Genomic DNA, 19143 nt, shown 5'->3' on the forward strand with positions numbered 1-19143 from the left:
AGGTGTATATGACAGTAAATACTAAATAAGAAAAAACAATGGTACTATTAAAGGACTTCACAAACCTAGAAGGTAAACAAGTGTTTACTTGTTGGAAAAAAACAATTGTAATTTCCAAAGGATATATCTGATGGAGAACCAAGTTTAGGTAGCCATATCAGGAAGATTACTCCCAATAAATAGATCTCATTTGCTATGATCATAGACATTTAAAAACATATGCAAAATGTTAAGACTTAGAATTTTATTTTCCAAGGTCTTAATTTTATTTAGTTTAGTTTGGTCATATAATAGTCTTTAGAAATAAAGGCAACAGGCTTTGATTAACCTGGTGATCCAATCCTCCTCCTCCTCCCAAAGGTCTGTCAGATATGAATCTGGGCCAGAACTTCCAATTGGGAACACTTTGAAACCTAAGTGGCTGAGTGTGGGCTTCATGCATTCTTTCCAGTAAGGAAACTCTAACTTTTAAAGGATCTTTCAGCATGCATGGTAATTACAGGAGTACAGTTCCTGGTACTGGTAGGTGGTGGCTGGAAAAGCACATTTAGAGCAAGGGTCAGCTAGCTTTCTATAAAGGGCCTGTTGTGTTTATTTTGGGCTTTGTGGGACAGACAGTCTGTCACAACTACTTAACTTTGCCATCGTAATGTGAAAGCAGCTATAGACAATAGGTAAATGAATGAGAATGGCTGTGTTCCAGGAAAACTGTATTTACAAAAAGAGGCAGCAGGCTAGCTTTAATCCATGGGCCATAACTAGCTGACCCTTCATTTAGAGGAGTGGTTGCTAGTCTAACAGTCAGCCACTGGCCAAATTCAGCAAGAAGGTGTATTATTTTTTGACACCACAGTGTTAATCTATGTGATGTTCATATTTTCTGCTAGTTGCCAACATTTAAAAATCAGGAGATTTTTACATACAAATATGTAATCTGATATCTGAAAAACGCAAATGTCTGGTAACACCGACCTGTCTAAATCAAGTGCTTTTTCTGAAGTTGTGTCTGCTTCAGAAAAAGCACTTGCTTTCCTTGCTCCCCACAATATTCACCATTCTCTGGTGCCTTCCAGAAATTCAAGCCCACTTCCTTCATTTATACTACCTGTCTTGCCCTGGCTCTGCTCCTGGAAGAACTTGATTTTGTGAACACTTTTTAGTAGATTCTACCTTTCTTCCTCTTTCATTCCCTGTTCTTGAAATCTGTCTCATTTTGGCTCACCGAGGCTGAGGACCAGGCATGCTTTTGCAAACTAATATATGGTTGTACAAAAGTATTAGTGTCTCTGAAAGAGTAGCCTAGCTAGGCTCTAGAAGTAGTGAACATTTTGTACCTTTTGTCCATTTCTTACATCCATCCTAAATGACATCTCAGGTTTCAAGTCTCTTTTCCTCTCCCTTCTTTCTTTCATTCCCATGTAGCACACCAGAGAAAGTGTATGTGTTTCTATTCTCATTCTTAAGCATTTTACATCTTTTAATCAAATGATTTTCAGCCTCTTTTTGCCCATCTAGAGTCATGTTTGTTTATACATATATATATATATTTACATACACATATATTTAATAAAAGTAGATTATTTATTGTGTATCAAAGATGATCACGTCTGCACTGAATGTTAGATTTTAATTACATGATTCAATGTATTTAATTCAACTCCTTCAGTGCCTACTACACACCAGGCACCATGCTGAGCACTGAAATGTAAAGTCAGAGTTCCTGTCATGGAAGAGGGGTACAAGTAAACAGAGACTTCCAAATGGAGAATCTTATCTACAGAGTAATTTGAATTTATAATTAAGTCCCTACATGAACTAAGGAGAATGGTGGACAACACAACTGTCTATCAAAAACTTATTTTCAATGAGTGGTAAGTTTGTTTCAGTTCAGAAAACAAAGTATTGGGATAAATAGAAAATTCGGTGATTTGATAAATTGAGTCATGGGTGTATTATTTAACATCTGCAAGAGTACTCTGTGCTTGAGAATGAATAGTGAAACTTCAGTCTTTTAAAGAACTGTGCAGGGCCATACAGGATAGCTTTGTCCAAGCAGATAAAAACTAATGAAGAGGATAACTTGCAAGGGTTTGTAAGGCAAAAATTAAACTTCATCATGGGTAAATGTGAAGTAGCTCCTGGAAGGAAAATGAATACAAATTATTATGAGATAATTTTCTTTGGCCTGTCGGTAATGCTGTATAAAAGGAGTCATTGAAGAATGTTCACTAATGTCATTAGTCCATTTTGAGTTAGAACTGAAATACTAAAGTATTGGGAACTACCAAGAAATATGTAGAAAACCAAACATTTGCTTTTTATTTATTTTTTAATTAAAAGTGTGCTCACTTATGTCTGAAATTCTGAATGTGCTTGTGGTCAATATATTTAAAGCAAGATTTGTGATGCTGCTTTATAACAAGTACCTATGATAGTCCAGACATGTAGCAGATGTCAAAGAGGTGTATGTGGGCATGTACCTGATACATGGTATGTGTGCATTAGAGAGCTGCTGAATAACTGAATGGGGCAGATAGGACTGAAAACAGGGACAAGTTAGACCAAGGATAAAGAATAATTGCTAGTGGCTTAAAATTAATAATAGTAATAATGCTTGGCTCATAAGGCTTTTAGGTGAAAAATGAATATGATTGAAATATGTGAATGAACCTCTGATGCATATGGAACAGGAAATAGCCTTTGTTCTAGTCTACAGCACATGAATAGGTGAGAAAGGGGGAACAGTTTCCAGGAGAGGAATGGAAACCTGAGAAATTGCTGTAGGGCAGATATCATTGATTTGGTACCAAATAATAAACATGGAACTCATTGCATGATAATGTACGTATTTATAATTCAAAGGCAGAAAATTTTTGTTAAACAAAATAATGGGTCCATGAATGAATCTTAAAAATGCTTCACTCATTTGTTTCGCAGAATATTTTGTAGGTGTATATATGTGTGTTGTTTGTGTGTGTTTTCCCGAGTTCTTTAGACTTCCAAGGAAATGTGTATATAAATTCTATTCTTATTTTCACCCACTGTCAAACTAAATTCTGTGAAATATTCTAGGAATCTTTGATCAGAATATTTGTTTTCGAAGTTAAGTGACACCATTCATCCTTTAGAGCCAAATAGAATCAGCATCTCTCTGCCAGGAAGAAAAAAAAATACCTTTACTCTTACATTGACTAATCCAAGAATTACTTTTCTGATAATTCCATGCAGGGTTTCTTTTAACCTCTCATTCATTTGCATTCCTCACGATTTGAGATTTTATTTAGTGGTCAAGTTGTATTCACCCTGGAGCCTGGAATAAGGATATCTAGCCTGACAGCCCGTTAAACATCATGTGAATGGAATAATGAATGAAAAGGTCAGACAGTCCATTTAAAGAATAACATTTTTCAGATTTCTAGATGCCATTATATTGTGACAGAATCCATATGTGTTTCAGTAGAACAAGAATGGAAAGCAAGGTTTTAACCTTTAGTTCCAATAAATATTTTTTATTAAAAAATTGAAACATGCTGATGCCTTAACCAGTAAACTGAAAACAATAATTGGAAAACAAAACAAACAGTAACAACAGAATCACAAAGAAAGTCCAGCAAGGGCACCTTCTAGTTTCACAGACTTGGATAAAGCAATTTAAACATACAACAACCAATGTACATTTAATCACTCTCTATTACTTACAGCACTGGTTTTGGGTATTGTTTTAATGGTGTTTTATCTTGAGCTTCATGATGGTGTTTTGCAAAGCAAGTTAAGCTTTAGGAGTTTAGCTTTTGATTTTACCATATTTGTTTTTTTGCATTTGTGTGGCATTATTCATGTTGAATTTGGTTCCATTCTTTTTCCAGCTCCTAATTATACCCTCAGACTCTGTAAAGATGCATTTGTTCCTACGCGCAATCAAGAAGCATATTAGAAATCAGCTGTACATAGTTATGCTCTTATAAATGGAAAGTCTATTACATTTGTGTTAGAAACAGAATGTTCATACTGGAATTCAATTGCAGTTGATAGACACATATCGATAGCTTAGGCCATGCTAAGTGCTGCCCTAGACAGTGTGGGGAATATGGTCATAAATAAAATACCATCCTTGTCCCATAAAACTCAGGGTCCAAAGGCAATTTCATGTAGTGACTAATAGTTCAGGCTCTGCAATTAGGGCATATGTTCAAATCTTGTTTTGTTTCAGTATTCACAAGCCCTGTGATTTCTTTGAGATGTAGTATTCTCCAGTAAATGGAAACAATAGCCAGGGAAACACATTTGTAATACTCTATAATTCTGATTATATAAGTAATACATGTTTATTATTAAAATTTCAATAATGAGAAAAAATTAATAAAATGAGAGAAGGCTCACTGCTCTATCATCTTTAATCTTGAAGCAACCACTGTGAGGAATTTAGTGCTTATATTTCTAGAAAATTTTCCTAGGTATAAACTTACATTCTGTTAATTTTTGGGTAAATTTTGTATGTACTATTTCGGAATCTGTTTTTTTAATAAGATTTTTTATTTTGAAATGATTTTAGATTTGTAAAATAATGCAGAGAGATCCCACATACCCTTCATCTAGTTTCCTCTAATGTTAACATTATATATAACCTTGAACCAATGCTAAGAACTTAACAGTTGCATGTTACTCTATTCAGTACATTTCTTACTTTATTTGGATTCTATCAGTTCATCTACTAATGTCCTTTTTCAGATCCGGGATCCCACAATGTGTATAGTGTGTGTTCAGTTTTATTTAACAAGACATTTTGGATATCTTTTCATATCTGTGCATATAGCTCTGACATATTGCTTTTAAAAAGTGCACAATTTTAATCAATTAAGTCTACATCATTGTAGTAGTTCATTCTCATGCTGCTCTTAAGAACTGCCTGAGTTTATAAAGGAAAGACGTTTAATTGGCTTGCAGTTCTGCAGGGCTGGGGAGGCCTCAGGAAACTTATCGTGGCAGAAGGTGAAGCAATAATGTCCTTCTTCACATGGTGGCAACGAGACGTGCCAAGCAAAAGGGGAAAAGCCCCTTATGAAACCATCAGACCTCATGGGAACTCATAGATTATCACAAGAACAGCATGGAGGTAACTGTCCCCATGATTCAATGACCTCCCACTGGGTCCCTCCCATGATGCATGGGAATTATGGGAACTACAATTCAAGGTGAGATTTTGATGAGGACACACCCAAACCATATCAATAGTGTAATTTATTTAACCTTCTATTGACTGGTGATATTTTTCATATGAATCCTAAAAGAAACTAATTTCTATGCATTATATGATTTAATCTTCACTAAGACCTGCATCCCTTAGATGCCAAACTAAGGCTCTTTCATCTACTTTATGGTGGTTCCCTGTATAACAGACACCAATGTGTAATTTTTGATATATTTTTTCTGTGACAATTGACCTCCTCCAATTTTAGCTGTGCTAATTTTCATTACATATAAGTTTTTACTTTGTGAATGATTAAATGTGTAGATCTTTTTATTTTTGATAACTTGTTTATTGCTTTAAAGCTAAGGAAATTATTTGAATGTTCTAGTTTCAATAGCTAAAGGAAGTATTTGGAATCCTATTCCTTGTTTGCAATTTTCCAGTTGCTGAATAAAAATAGCAGCAATCCTCTACTGATGAGTGAATTAGTTTTTGGATAATGGCTAAAAAAATGAGCCAACAGAAGATGGTTTTACCTCCTATGGATACAGCACGGCATTATAAATTGAGATTCTGTTCTTGAAGTCTACTTCATTTCATAAATTCATATATTTACCAAAACTGATTATGTTCTTTTTTTGTTTGATTATATTTATTTTTTTCCACCTGGCCTGGCTAATAGGGTATATATCTGGGTTCTAGCACTTCTATTTGAGGAGGGAAGGTTCCCTAAGTCCTTCAACTTACTGCAGTCTTTTGGGGGTCATTATAGGACAGGTGCCGTCAATTTTATAAAATACACAAAAAACCTAAGGGAAAAAAAAAATCTTCCCCCCTTGAACTGTGACTCTGTTTCTAACATCCCCAGTGAGGTTCAGGCTAGACAAAGAGTTAAAATCAATGCTATTTCCCACTTGGACAAACAAAATGTGCAGGAGCCTGAGAGATCCACCTCTGAGTTTAGCTTATTGTTATTCAGTTTCCATTCTAATACAGTTTCTTCCTTGCTCAATATCAGTTTATAAAAGCATGTTACCTGTCCAATGACCCCAGATAACTAAATAAATCCCACTTTGTAATCATGGAACTAAGTCCCAGTTTGTATTTGTACAAATGCCTGCCAAAGATGGATACAAGGAATTTAAAATAAATCAACTGTAAAATCCACATATCTTAGTGGAATGAAAATAGGAATGAGTCCAGTTCACCGTCGCTCTCTCATACACACTTGCATGCACATGCACATATACACATGTGTGCGCACACACACACAGCATGGTACATTAGTACTTTTCTTTGTTGGATACGTGTTTTGGTTTTGGAGTTGGTTATAGGGTTTGGTGTGCTGAACCCCAGAGAACCGCATTTACTTCTGTTTTTGCATGTACCTTTGTGACATGTACCTTTGTGGTGATTTTATGCTGGTCAGATTTTCCGTTTGCATGAGGTGACAGCATTCAGCAAGTTATAAGTCCCTGAGATGGACATTTTGGCAGGTCTTTTTCATACATTTCCTGTAGAAGTTTTAAATTATGTTCACAATGAGGCTTAAAATTACTTCTTTCTCAAGGAAAGGGGATATAATCCAGAGGGTTTATAAGCAGCATTTGATGAAAGTCTTTGAAGAGAAAGTAAAAATCAGTTCATTTTAATGATTGGTAATCAAAAAAGATAAACCATCATTAAATTCTAAGATCTGGTGTAGTGAGACTGAGGGAAAAAAAAAAAAACACAAAGTACCTCATAGATGCACTGCTGATAATGTATTCTAAGTTTTTTTCTTTTTCGGTAGATCATCCTGAGCATATTAGCCTCAGGTTGCTGGAAATCAAAATAATGGCATGGTGATTGTTAAGGGTCCATGTTATATAAGGGTGTTCTGATATTGAAATGAATATTTCACTTCTTGTTTCTGAAAAGTGAATGTTGGTAGGTTGCGTTTTGAATGCCTTTTGAATATTTTAATAGAACTGGGCTCTATCTAGGAGGAAGTAAAAGTGTCTCTGTGTCAGGCGCCGCAGTTCTGCTTCTTGGTTGTAAACTTACTTCCTAGTAGCATCAGTTCAAGATATATTCTCATCGAAATAAATTTCCCTTTAATGTTCTGACATGCTGATTGTGAAAAGACAGTGTGAGAATTCAGCCTGGAGGCTTGCTCTGGCAGTGAGAGAAGTGTATCCTGTGTTGTATGTGTGTGTATGTGTTTTAAAGGCTATTTTTAGAGACAAATTAGTACTAACAGGGTATACAGTATAAGAGGAGACCCGTGGTGAGGTCACAAGGTCCTGAAATCTTCCTAGAAGTGAGTCATAACTCATTCCAAGTGACAGGAAACAGGTCCTAGGGGCTGAAGAAGGGATGTGAATGAGACCTGATTTAAAGTTAACCTTTTCGATTATCTGTCAAAAATTACTAAGCAAAACAGTTATATGAATATCGGTACATAAAATACTTTCTTCTTATTTGAGTGAACCAGCTGCTCTCAGACTCTTAATAGTAGCCATATCTAGAGATGTAAATTAGAATGTCAATTGCAAATCATTCTTACCTTCTCATCACATTAGACCACAGATAAATTGTGTAAACTATTTGAAAGTAATTAAATTTCTAATCTAAAGATTTAGATTCAGAGTTAGCAAATTATTTCCCTTGTAAAGCACCAGATAGTAAATATTTTAGGATTCGTAGCCCATGCAGTTCCTGGTCTCTATCACAGGTTCTCAACTCTCTCATTTTAGTTCAAAAGCAGCAACAGACAATGTGTGAATGAATGATTGTGGCTGTGCTAAAATAACTTTATTTGAGGACATTGAAATTTGGGGGTTTTATATAATTTTCATGTGTCACAAAGTACAATTTTTTAGATTTTTGTCAACTATTCAAAAATTTAAACTACTCTGTTTGCGGGATTATACAAAAACAGGCTGTGGGTCAGATTTGAACAGTGGGCTGCAGTTTGCTGACCTCAGTTTTAGATAATTTAGAGTAACCACTGATTTTTGTTTCTTTGTACATTGGTGTAAAGATTCACTTATCGCACATTTTCTATATAATTTCTAAGAAAAAAATGAATGATATTTTTAAAGGACAAAATATTTTCTCCCACAAAATAATTGGCCACTGACATTTTTTTTTTCCTGCTGGTAATTGATTTTTCAGAGAAGTGAGCACTGCATCTTTGTGTTATGTTCTCTCCCCAGATTCCAATACGAGAAATATATTTATTTGGTTTTATGTTAAAATGCAAATGCCATCTTTTCCAGTGAACTGCCATTAAAGATACAGGAGAAAGAATGTATATTCTGGGAATGTAGGGGCATGGCCTCAAGTTACCAATTTGATAAATTGTTTCTGAAATCTAGTGCTTTATCTTAAATTATTATGTCAGTTCTGCATTCTATACCACTGGATATCGATGTTTATTTCAGTACACACAAACTCTTGTAACTCACTGAACAAATATGAGGTAATTCTGTGACTTGCTGTATTGCCAGCAGACCCCGGAGCTCTGGGCATACCTTAGGTTAAGGAACACAGAATTGAGGCAAACTTATTGTACATCAGTACCAGGGTGGTGGCTTCAGGGCAGGCTTTAAATGGTAAAGAGGGATTACATATGAGCATCCCAGTTGTCTTGTATACTTACCCGAATGGCCCCTATTCCCTTGACCCATGGCTTCTACTTGCACACCTAACTCCAGCCCAAGGTGGGAGAATGACATGATCACTGTCTTTGAAGACAGAGAGAAAAGGGTTCTAATTTTTACTGTTCCATGTGTAGTTAGACTAGTTATTGAGTAAAATTTTGTCATCTGAAAAATGAAGGTAGGATTTATGATCCTTTGGTTACAAGCCAATGACTTTTGCTAAAATAATTCAAAAGGGATATATCAGAAAACTGCTGGAGGATGTGACAAACGAAACAATAAAATATCTGGTTGGAGGAAGACAAAGGAGAGAAACAAGAGGCAATTTGCTTTCCAGGGCATTTTGTTGAGCAACTATGAGATGCTGTGGTTAAGAAGCCATTCAGTTTGCTTGGGAGAGTTCTGGTTTATACCTGTTGTACTAGCATAATTACACAAAGGTCCCCTTTCACCTTCATAAATGTCTGTTCACATGACGCATGTTCACATGACACATTGCCATCTTAAAGGACTCAGAAGTTTGATCTCACTTCTGACTGCCAGTTGGCCTTGCTCTTTTTTCCTTACACTGCAGGATCTAGTTTTGTTCCCCGTGTTCAGAGCCAAGCCGTGAACTCTAGCACCAATTCTGTATTATTCCAGAGCCGCCTGGTGGGCATATCCACTATCAGCAGGAAGTAAGGAGAGAGATGGGCACACCAGACAGCTACAATACTGAGTCTCAGGTCCTCACATTCCTTTTTGTCTGGGAATGGAATTAGATGGTGATATGGTACCGATTTGTGTCCCCACTCAAATCTCACGATGAATTATAATCCTCAGCGTTGGAGGTGGGGCTTGGTGGGAGGTGACTGGATCATGGGGGTGGATTTCTCCCTTGCTGTTCTCGTGATCATGAATGCCTTCTCATAAGATCTGGCGGTTTAAGTGCCTGCTTCCCCTTTGCCTTTCATCATGACTGTAGGTTTCCTGATGCCTCCCCAGCCATGCTTCGTGTATAGCCTGCAGAGCCATTACTCAATTCAACGTCTTTCCTTTATAAATTACCCAGTTTCCGGTATTTCTTAATAGCAACATGAGAACAAGACTAATACAGATGGGACAATCCATAGTATTTTGAAATTTGTCACTATTCCTTATACACATTTGTGCTTCTTCAGTCTGATCTCCATACTGTTACTGGAGATGGCTTTCTGAAACACAGCTTTCTCTAAAGCCCTATTTGACTCCTCATTGACACCGAAGAAAAATAAAAACTTCTCATCTTGACATGCAGAGCCTTTGATGGCCCAGCTTCTGTCTTCTGTGTGTCCTCCCTCAGTAACCTACACCTTCTCTATACTGTAGCCTCCCCTAATTCAGTGGGTTGCAGTCCTTTTTGTGCCATACTCTTGCCCTCCTGTGGCTGGGCACATTCTGGCTGGAATGTTTTGCCCTACCAGCATTGTGCTGGTTTTTCCTTTCATAATCAGAGTAGAAGGTGGCTTTCTTTTCTTACTAGTTCTTTTTTCTCTTCTAGTTTAGTTATCTTTCATTCCAATCCCATAATTCCCTTGATAGACTTCAATTCCAAAATGTGGGACCCTAAATTTCATTTGATAGTTTCCCTGTCTTTCTCTCTCACTAGGTTATTGGCTTCTGGAGGCAGAGACCATAACTTTCACCTCTGTAAATAGTGGAATGGTACATAGCAGCCGAATGACAGTTGGTTAAGTGGTTAAGTGGCCTGCATGAGAAAGAAGTGTTACTTCTGGGAGGAGAAACACAGAAGGGAGTCTTAGACCCGGTCTATTTTGTCCTGTAAGGACTAGAACAGGAGGGTTGTATTAAATTAATCAAGCTCCATAATAAAGCAGGCGTTGGAAAGTGGGAAATTGTTTAGAGAAGAATGTCTGAGAGAGTCTTGGAAAATATAAGGAGTGCATTTTGGAAAATGAAGACAGTAATAAACAATGATATTTACAGGGAATTGAAGTTAAAGTGCCTGCAGTGATATTAACTGAAAAGAAAAGGGTAAGTCACTGGACAGGAAGCACACAGTCCGCCCAAGGAAAGCTGTGAGGGCTGTGGACTGACTAAGGAACAGACAAATATGAATGGGAAACAGAATCCAAATACATTCGTGAAAAAAGTAACAGTGGCTGTCCCTGATGACAGGTGATGTTCCTAACAATTTTTAAATAATTACCTAGTATTAGATACATGGTGTGGGGGGCTGTACATAGATTTTTTTTTCCTCTTAATTCAAACAAAATAGAACAGAGAATTCTTGTGTGGAGAAGACTCAAGGGGCAGAGGAGGAGTTAGGAGAGCTATTTTCAAATATTTATTGGGTCATGATGTGGAAAAGAGATTAGAATTATTCTGCATGATTTAATTAGAACTACTTACTGAAAAGCTAGACAAAGGTACAGTTTAGGCCGGGCGCGGTGGCTCACGCCTGTAATCCCAGCACTTTGGGAGGCCGAGGCGGGTGGATCACGAGGTCAAGAGATCGAGACCATCCTGGTCAACATGGTGAAACCCCGTCTCTACTAAAAATACAAAAAATTAGCTGGGCATGGTGATGCGTGCCTGTAATCCCAGCTACTCAGGAGGCTGAGGCAGGAGAATTGCCTGAACCCAGGAGGCGGAGGTTGCGGTGAGCCGAGATCGCGGCATTGCACTCCAGCCTGGGTAACATGAGTGAAACTCCATCTCAAAAAAAAAAAAAAAAAAAGGTACAGTTTAGCTCATATTAAGCAAGTGTTATGTCTCTATGGTGTTAAAAGATAATTTCTAATTAAAGGTAAATTCATGACTCATAGAATAAAAATAAATACGTGTCAAAAATCTTAACTCATGAATGAGGAAACTGGTGAGGTATTATAACCAGTTCCAAGGCAAATGTAAAGAATAAACAAATTTAGATTTGTAAAATAGTTCCCAAGGAGTCAGAATCAGATATGACATAATTTTCCATTGAATCCCCAAGTTTCCCCTATGGTGTCTCTTTTTGACCAAAAATATCAAAGAAATACTATTCTCGATCTGTAGCGTGAACCGTGGTGGCCTGTTTCCATGTTGTGTTTGGCACCAGGAATGACCCGGGAGTAGCCAAATGATGACCTGTTGCGGATACTGTAGAAAAAGTTTACTCATAGGATAGCTGGTTTGCCTGGACGACTTTAAAGATAGTTAATAACTTTAAATTTCTAAGATATTACTTCACCACTCAGGGAGCCAGCTCCTGAACCTGTATCACTACAGCCGGGTCCTTTTACAAATTCAAGTTCCTGTTAATACAAACAACTACCCTTCCCCTGCTGATGAGAGTTTACTGTGTTTCTCAGCGTGCCTTGAGAATCTACCTGCCCTTTAGATTCCAGTTCTCTCCTTATTTGTCTTACTTTCACCAACTAAAATATCTTCCTGTCTCTTAAAATCACTTTTGACTTGGAAAAAAAACAACTGTAGAAGGTAAGATTATGTGGGTTATTTAGGCTGGATCTTTACCTCCCCTAACCACCAAAAAAAAAAAAAAAAGAAATATTCAAGAGTTAACCCCCAGTACCTCACACTGTGACCTCATTTGAAAATAAGATGGTTGAATAAGTTAAAATGAGTTAAGATGAGGTCATACTGTAGTAGGTTGAGCCCCTAAAGTAATATGGTAGTATGGCCGGTGTCCTTTTAAAGGATGCCCATTGAAGACAGAGACACACAGGGAGAAGGCCATGTGATAATGAAAGCAGAGATTAGCGTGACATAGCTACAAGTCAAAGAATGCCAAACATCGCTGGGCAAACCACCAGAAGCAGAGAAGAGGCATGAAGGGGCTCTCCTATAGATTTCAGAGAGAATGCAGTCCTGATGCTACCTTGATTTTGGACTTCTTCCCTCTAGAACTGTAAGACAATAAATTTCTGTTGTTTCAAGCTACCTAGCGTGTGGTACTTTGTTACAACAGCCCAGGAAACTAATGTAGGGATATAGACAAATTTCTGTTCTATGGGCTGGCTCTGTGCGTCGTTCTAAATGTGAAGATCCCAGTGTAACATGTTATACAGATAGAATGCTTGACAATACAAGGCACTAATTAAATATTAGTCTCCTTCACTGTCTTTTTAAAAAAAATATTAGAGTCTGTAAATTATAAACCAAGTGACTGCATTACCACATAATGCAAGGAACATGACTTGGAATTAAATCTGATTTTAAATCCCAGCTCTGCCACTAGTTAGCTAGCTGTATGACTTCGGACAGTTTTGTTTTCTTTGTTTTATCTGGATAAAACCATCTTTCTGGTCAGGGTAAAGATGAGAAACAATGGCTGTGATCACCTGGTACACAGTAAGTGCCGATACTTAGTAACTACCGCAATTGTATTCTTCTTGCATGATGATTCTTATTATATTAGCTCTTCATGACTTGCATTGCTGCTAGGGAGTTTGTAATTGTTATAGTTGCTCAAACAATTGAATTTATAATCATTGCATTCATAAGGAGAAAGCTGACTGCTTTTAAAATTCTCTTTATATCCTGGACATTTTAAGACTTGAAAAATTAGTGCTTTCCACTTTTATTTTTGAACTGCTACTAAATTTAAAGGACTATTAATCCCCCATGTTTATGACTCACCAATTCATCATCAACACGATGCCTTTTAAAGCAATATGTGACTCAGGAGAAGCATGAACCAAGCGCCTGAGAGAATTTGAGGGTGGGGAGAAGATGGTTGCGTTGAGGATGGAGGAGGAGCATTTGGGTTTATTTTTCCTTTGAAGTGGAGCCTGAAAAGTTTTGCTGAAGAAAAGATATTTGAGCAAGTGCTTGAGTTTGATTTATTAATTTTCAGTGTATCTTAAACTTTGTTTTTCAAGCTCTTTTTATTTTACTCTCATATGAGCTGACAGCAGGAATGCCAAAGCACAGTAACACTGCCTTGTTTTTCATTTAGCTTTCCTCCCTACCCTCCAACATTATCTGAACAGTTGATTCTATATACCTGTCAATAAGAGACAGTGAAATAGTTCCTCGGAATTTACTTAGCTGAAAACTTTAACTGTCAGAGAATAGTACAGATGAATCCAGGGGCAAGAAAGCCTTTGAGCCAGTAATAAGAGCTACAAAAAGGATAAACAAGCCCAAAGAATATTGAAAGAGAGAGAGAGGGGAAGAGAGAGAGAGAAAGAGGAGAGAGGTGAGAGGGAAGAGGGGAGAAGGGTGAGGTGGGAGAGGGGAGAGGGTGAGACGGGAGAGGGGAGAGAGGAGAGGGGAGAGAGGAGAGGGGAGGAGAGAGAAGAGAGGAGAGAGTAGAGAGGAGAGAGGGGAGGGGGAGAGGAGAGAGGGGAGATGAGAGAGGGGAGAGAGGAGAGAGAGGAGAGAGGGGAGAAGGGAAAGGGGAGAGGGGAGAGAGGGGAAAGGAGAGGGGAGAGAGGAGAGAGGGTAGAGGAGAGAGGGGAGAGCAGAGGGGAAAGGGGAGAGGGGAGAGGAGAGAGGAGAGAAGGGAGAGGGGAGAGGAGAGAGGTGAGAGGGGAGAGGGGAGAGAGGAGAGAGGAGAGGGGAGAGGGGAGAGGGGAGAGAGGGTAGGGCAGAGAGGGGAGAGAGGGGAGAGGGGAGAGAGGGGAGAGGGGAGAGAGGAGAGAGGGGAGAGGGGAGAGGGGAGAGAAGAGAGTGGGGAGAGAGGAGAGGGGAGAAGAGAGAGAGGAGAGAGGGGTGAGGAAAGAGGGGAGAGGGGAGAGAGGAGAGGAGGGGAGAGGGGAGAGACAGAGGTGAGAGAGGGGAGAGGGGAGAGGAGAGAGTAGAGAGGAGAGAGGGGAGAGGGGAGAGGGGAGAGAGGAGAGAGGGGAGAGGGGAGAGGAGAGAGGGGAGAAGGGAAAGGGGAGAGGGGACAGGAAAGAGGGGAGAGGGGAGAGAGGGGAGAAAGGAGAGGGGAGAGGAGAGGGGAGAGAGGAGAGAGGGGAGAGAGGGTAGAGGAGAGAGGGGAGAGCAGAGGGGAAAGAGGAGAGGGGAGAGGAGAGAGGGGAGAGAGGGGAGAGGAGAGAAGGGAGAGCAGAGGGGAAAGGGGAGAGGGGAGAGGGGAGAGAGGGGAGAGGAGAGAGGAGAGAGGTGAGGGGGAGAGGAGAGAGGGGAGAGGACAAATAGGAGAGGGCTCAGGGGAGAGGGGAGAGGAGAGGAGGGGAGAGAGGAGAGAGGAGAGAGGGGAGAGAGGGGAGAGAGGGGAGAGGAGAGGGAGGCGGGGGAGGGGTAGTAGAGGGGAGGGGGAGGGGAGGAGGAGGGGGAAGGGAGGGGGGACGAGGAGGGGGAGGGGAGGGGGAAGGGACTAGGTTGAGGGAAGGAATAGGGGAGAGGGGAGAAAGGAAAGACAGAGAAATAACAGAAGGATAAATTACTGACTGTGGCCATGTAAAGGCAAACAGTCTTAAGAATGAGTCTTAACTGAGTGTATCCACTTAAGTGTATAAAGATCTGTAGTCATAAAGAAAATGATGCATTGGTTAGGCTGTGTGGCACACACCTGCAATCCCAGCACTTTCAGTGGGTGGCACATGCCTGTAATCTTGGCACTTTCAGAGACCGAGGTGGGCAGATCACTTGAGTGCAGGAGTTTGAGAGCAGCCTGGGCAGCATGGGCAACCTCATCTCAAGAGGAGGAAGAAGAAGAAGAGGAAGGGGAGGGGGAAGAGGAAGAAGAAGGATTAAATTTACTCCGAATAAAAGGGAAGTAAAATGTATTATGCAGTTAAGGAATTATTTTAATAGTGTTATCTTTTCCTTTTTAAATGTGAATATCTGAATCAGTTTCTCTCTTTAACCACTTAAGGACTGGGCTTAGATAGCAGAAGGCCACAAAAAGTGGCTCACCACTAAACTGCTATGTGCATGAGGGACAATGCGAGGAAGGGACAGTGCTCTCCTTGGGAGAGCTGTGGTTACACATATGCAACCCCTTAGATATTCGTTTGTGCATGTGTACATGTTCAGTGATGGAGTCTGGGAAGCAGGCTTTTTATGAAAAGTTTATGCTTCAATAGGCACTTACTGGACAGCGAAACTGTGTGAGGCCCAAGGGTGTTGAGGACAGTATGGAAATTCCCTTTTGAGACTGATTTTCTGAAATACCAGAGGCCACATTTCTGAGTGGCTAGTGCAAGTGGAAGAAATTTCCCCATGCCTGGGCCAGAAAGACAAGAAGCTAGTTCCTTCCTATCTCCAGAATTCTCAAAGAGAATAGTCTATATTCTTCCTTTCTTAAGACCTACACTGAACTCTATTACTATGCTCATGGAAATAGATCACATAGAATTCCCCTTGGCAGGAGGTGAGTACTCTTCTGCATACTGTACTGCTGATGGAATAAGCAGACTTCTCAGAAATATCCCAAGATTTCTGTGCCCTGGCATACACACCCTGTATCACCCCGTCTAATGTCTTCCGTTGGGTGTTGGCAGCCCTCATGAATATGATGGGATAGTCACTGCCTTGTTTATGTTACATTATATTAAACTCCATCATAACTGACAGAGAGAAACTCTCCTCCTGGCCTTAAAGGAGCAAACTGTCGTGTGTGGAGGTCACAGGGAAGGGAACAGTGCGAGGCCTCTAAATACTGAGCATGGCCCTTGATGGACTGCCAGGAAGAAAGTGAGAACCTTCGTCCTATAACTACAAGGAACTGAATTCTGCCGGCAACCAGTGAGCTTGGAAGAGGCATGAGATGGGATCAGACCCTGACTGACACCTTAATTTTAGCCTCATGAAACCCCAAGCACAGAGCCCACCTAGTCTATGCCGAACTCCTAACCATGGAGACTGTGGGATAAAGCATGTGAGTTGCTGTAAGCCACTGTATTTCTATTTATTTGTTATGCAACAGTTAAAAAATGAATACAATTCTAATTTCCAGGAACAGGGTATCAAGTCTCTTAGTTAATAAACAACAAACAAACAACAACAACAAAACCCACTCTGGGCGTAACCGCACCTCAAGGTGTCTTTGTTCCAGTAACTCACAAAAGATTTCTCCCCCACCCATTAGCACAGACTTCCACAGAACCAATGGGAGCCCTTTTATAGTTGGACATTGCCGTGGCCTACATGACTTTCTAGATGAGCCCAGCTGAGCTATTACTGATTTAGTGGAGCAGTTATTTTGTGCAATAACCGGTGACTGACTGAATGCCTATTGTTTTTATATTTCTGTTATGTATCCTTATAATGGTTTTTCTTAGGCCAATTGCAATCTCATATGTATTTCCCTGCCAAAGATTACCTTGATCTTGAATCTTTCTTTAGTTCCATGCTGCCCCCACCTTTCCCCAAAATGTACATTCTAAGGGGCCCTTTCAGCATATTACTTGTTTAAAGTGAATCCATGAAGATTTTTATATGCTTAGTGGAGGGAGAAAAGATCTTCCAGTAAAAATTTCCCATTGTTTTCCCACCCGAGTGTATCTTGCTCAGATAAAAGGGCATCACAAAGGCCGCCCTGGCATTCCTGCCAGCATTTCAGCATTCCATGACCCATCTGTCTCTTAAATTGGAAAACAATCTTACCGATTTCTTGATATGTTTGAATTCATGTTGTTCACATCATCGCTGATATGTTTGGGGGTACTGGATTTGGGTATGTAACACTTTTGTTGAGCAATAGTCAGGTTTTTATTAATTGGCTTCTGACTTATGGAGTTATATTTTCAGCTCTGTGAGGTAAATTCGCAACTTAAAAGAATACCCTCCCAATCATTCAAGGCAGTCGGTTTGCACTCACACATGAGCCAGATGCGCTTAAAAATAAAGGTGTCTATCAAGCAGTAAGTAACGTGATTTCTCAATTGCACTTTTCATAGATTGAGAGAGGTCTAGGTGGGGTAGTTTTTCAAGAGTGTTAGGGAGGGCTGTCTCTGTAATATTTACCTACTCTGTCCCTTTATTGATGGCCAATATTCCATATTTATGTAATGATTCCTCTGGCCCCTATAAAAGTGAAAGTAAGCCTGGAAAGGATTTACCTGGTTTTTCTCAAAGTATTATATAAACCAAGCCACCATATTTCACAATTCTTAAGGTGTACAGCTCTCATGTTATTCTATGTGAATGGTGCCCCCTGGTGATGTGCTGTATCTATGCTGCAGTGAAGTTAGTGGATGTATGCTCAAGATTCTGCTTTGTTTGTACATTACTCAAGTTTTTAAACATTTTCATGTTTTCATGGGAAGGAATTTATCCATTCCTCTCTTGAAAGCATGTTTAATTAGAAAGAATGCAGACTTGCTTTTGTGATGGCTTTATAGTATCATTGGCCTGAAATTTAAAAAAAAAAAAAAAAAAGGAGCTATGGCTAATTAAAACAAGATTACCATGGCCAGGTGTGGTGGCTCATGCCTGTAATCCCAGCACTTTTGGAGGCTGAGGCTGGAGGATCACCTGAGGTCAGGAGTTTGAGACCAGCCTGGCCAACATGGTGAAACCCCGTTTCTATTAAAAATAAAAAAATCAGGCAGGCATGATGGTGGGCACCTGTAATCTCAGCTACTGGGAGGCTGAGGCAGGAGGATTGATTAAACCTGGGAGGCAGAGGCTGCAGTGAGCCAAGATCATGCCACTGCACTCCAAATTGAGTGACAAAGTGAGGCTCCATCTCAAAAAAAAAAAAAAAAAAAAAGACTAGCAAAATGTTGATATTGAAACTGGAAGTAGCTACATGGGGATTCACTATGCTCTTCTTTTTGCTTTTGTGTACATTTAAAACATTCCACAAAAAAAAGTTTAACAAATAAAAGGAATTTAGCTTTAGGTTGTTAAAAGTACACAAATCCTTGCCATCTCTTAAATATTTATTATAGGAAAAATTCAGATGCAAAATATGTTTATATAGTAAAAGAATGGAATAGGACTAACAATTCCCCCAAACAGCAGAGTATGTATACAAATCATAGTGTTGACCCATATTATACAGCCCAGAAGAAAAAAGAAGTAGATACTTTTTAATATATAACAAAAGAAAGAGTGCAGAAATCATAAAGACAGAAGATATCTGAGAATGGGATCCACAAAAATGCAGAATAAAAGTTTACTCTTTTCCTTTTTTTCCTCTCAAAACTCTTCCTCCTGCTAATTCTTTTAACATCTCCCTGCCATGATCCACCATCCATTTATTCATTTATTCATTTACCTATTTATCCATTATCCATCCACTCATTCATTCATCCATCCACCTATCTGCCTACCCAGCTGTCCGTCCATTTCTTCATCCATATATTCATCAACCCAACAAACATTTGCCAAGCACTAATGGATGATCCAGTACTCAATTTGAATTTCTTT

The 19143-nt window shown here is 39.3% G+C and overlaps 1 protein-coding gene and 1 long non-coding RNA gene across 8 annotated transcripts in view; both read left to right on the top strand.

Moving 5' to 3' along the window:
* CTNNA2 (catenin alpha 2) overlaps nucleotides 1-19143 on the top strand; it is a 1139605-nt gene that overhangs the window by 964142 nt on the left and 156320 nt on the right. The gene's annotated exons all lie outside the window — the stretch shown is intronic.
* LOC116526974 lies at nucleotides 9769-12374 on the top strand. The gene is made up of 2 exons (XR_004258329.1): nucleotides 9769-11243; nucleotides 11556-12374. It is a non-coding gene; the product is annotated as an uncharacterized LOC116526974 (long non-coding RNA).

This window comes from Sapajus apella, unplaced genomic scaffold (genome assembly GCF_009761245.1).
Source record: "Sapajus apella isolate SASKATOON/1434 unplaced genomic scaffold, GSC_monkey_1.0 scaffold52, whole genome shotgun sequence".
Lineage (NCBI taxonomy): Eukaryota > Metazoa > Chordata > Mammalia > Primates > Cebidae > Sapajus > Sapajus apella.